General features: G+C 41.4%; 1 pseudogene; it reads right to left on the bottom strand.

Annotated features, from left to right (window-relative positions):
• Positions 1-614: 614 nt before the first annotated feature.
• Positions 615-2,465, bottom strand: LOC149252586 (uncharacterized; annotated as a pseudogene).
• Positions 2,466-2,665: the final 200 nt, after the last annotated feature.

Raw genomic sequence — 2,665 nt, 5'->3', positions numbered from 1 at the left:
GTTCTGCGAAGAACTCTGTTAAGCTGGAATGTAAGAGTTTGCCTTGTATTTGACAAGAGCTTGAGAAAAACTTCGCAGAGGAAATCGTTCAATAGGAGGGTTTCCTTTTCCCTTTTTCAGTTATATCTGTGATCATGAGTTTCCATTAACCCACAAGTTTCTTCGGATCAAGGTCTGATCCGTGAGTATTGAAAACTGTTTTCAGCACAAATTCACCTTAACATAAGCAGGTTTCAGTCTTTTAACATACATCTCATAAGTCCTGACTAATGAGACAACCGACTAGGCTAAACTGCTGAAACCTATGTGATTCCATTCTAACTAACTTGAATGCATGCTGAGATGAATTGATTCAAGGTAAAATATTTGCAAAAACAATAGTTCCCAGAAGAAAAGGTTTCAAACATGTTGAAGAAAATAAATATGAAGAGATCGAAAAAACATCACTAATTCATATTGAAACGCTTGTCTGCTTAAAGTATTGCTTGCAAAGAAAAACCGAAGATGATTCGTCCTTTTAACTAAAAAGGAAAAATTCCTCCATTTGCTCATACAATGAAAATGTACCTATACTGTTTGTTGAGAAATTGCTGCCATCCATGCTCTAAATGCCTTTAAAGAAGATAATCTTGGGGAGCAAATAAACAATAGCAGGGATATATGCCTTCAAGATTAAAATTGATGAACAGGGAGATTGCACCGAGAGTCTTATTCTTTCTGGTGAAACACATCAGAGTGAATCTATTCCATTCACTCAAGTCGACTGGAGGAGGCCATGCCCTTGGTTCGATTCTCACAACAGAGGAATCCACTTTTGGGCATGGCGTAAAATGCCTCTTGCTCCCATCCATAAGGAGCTTGGTACTGGCCAGAAGATCCACATTGACAGCCAGGCGATTGAAAAGGGAATCACCAGGCTTTGCCACGAGGCGGTGGCCAAATTCCTTCTGAAGCATGAGGGTGGCACTTCGAAACTTGGGCATGGTGGACAAAAGCTTGAAGATGAGCGGAGATGATATCTGGTAAGGTATATTGGCTACACATATGTCAAAAGTTGGCAAGTCTATTCGTAGTATGTCCCCTCGCACCAACTGTCCATAACAGAAAAGAAAAAGGAGATAGTCATATTAGAGAAGAGCAACTTTGATTTATCGTAATCCCAAAAATTAATAAGGTATCACCGAAGACAGCAATCACAAGGAACAAAAAAGGAATTGCAAGAGACAATTACGAAGACATCACAAGGGAACCTGCAAAGCACATAGCTTATGCTAACCTTGCTGTAAACATAATCTCTTTCCAGTGCATTTTCCATGTAAATCTGGCAGAAATTTTGCCAGAATCTTGGAATTACAGGTTTGAATTGCATAAATTTAATACTGAGGTGCCCAATTGGACATAAGGGGGTAGGGAATCCATCTGCAACATCAAATTTGCAAAAAGAAGAAGTGTTTTATTGCCAAAATTGGCATTTTTCATTGCCAGACAGAAAGTGCAGTACGTTACAAGATTATGGCTTCCCAAAGCACACAGGTACTTCTAAGCATCATTAGATTGGAGAAAGGTAGTAACTGAAGAAAAGAAAGATGCTATCACATAAGCATGAGGACTTCACCCCATAGCCAGTTTTCATCGCATAGGCATGAGAAATTCACCCTAAACCCAGTTTTCAGATTGGCAAAGATTTGAAAAAGTTTTAATGTATGTGGTATTTCACAAATAAACCTTCTTCAGTATTGTTGTCAATGTAGGATTTTTTTTTGGTTGATGTTTCCAGTTTACAAATGCAGCAAGCTCACCCTTCTCCATTATGGGATTATCACGATGAACTGAAGTCAGGTCATGCAGAAAGCATGCCCATTTCCATTATGTGAATATCACAACGAACTATAGTAGGCTGACAACAGATATTCGAAAACATATGTCTCAGTGATTGTGGCAGAAGACCTACACCTTGCCCCATCCACATGGAGCCGGAGCCTGAGCCGGTGCTTACACAGGTGCATAGAAGCAACAACTCATGAAGGGAAAACATGTCTCTGAGGATTTGAAACTTGGGGTGGGCATGAAGAGTCACAATCCATGTGGAATTGACATATTGTTAATGAGGTAAATAAGGTGAATGAATGTAAAAACAAGATGCAAAGGAAATTGGAACTCACCTCCAATCTCTGAGCCATTTCGGTCCCCTTTATGCGTTTGTGAACTACTTCGATCATCCGGGGATCGATCTCGACTGCGATGACTCTGTGGGTGGCCTGCAGGAACTCTAGGGTTAGATTTCCAGTGCCCGGGCCGATTTCCAGGACGGTATCGCTTTCTCTCATGTCCGCTTTCTCAACGATGGATTTGAGAACACCGGGATTTGTGAGAATGTGCTGCCTGCTCAGTACAGCCTTGGGATCAATCAACTCCACCCACAGACAGTACAAGAAAAGCCCGCCAACAGGGTTAGTGGGACGCATGTAGCACTAGAGAGCCCGGTTCAGTTGCCCTGATGAAACTATTCGATCTGCCAAATGAAACGCCCAAACCGTTTGGGCAACCCTTTTGAATCAACGATCAACGACTGAAATTGTTGCAATCGTCTAACATATAATCGTGTGGCTTACACGATGACAGGTAAGCAGAGAGGGGAGTTGATTTCAGAGGGAAACGCCTTACG

This window comes from Pinus tabuliformis, chromosome 7, assembly GCF_031772625.1.
Source record: "Pinus tabuliformis cultivar Carrire ecotype Pingquan chromosome 7, CPIR1, whole genome shotgun sequence".
Lineage (NCBI taxonomy): Eukaryota > Viridiplantae > Streptophyta > Pinopsida > Pinales > Pinaceae > Pinus > Pinus tabuliformis.
Note: the sequence above shows the minus strand (reverse complement) of the source record. Positions and strands in the feature narration are given on the sequence as shown.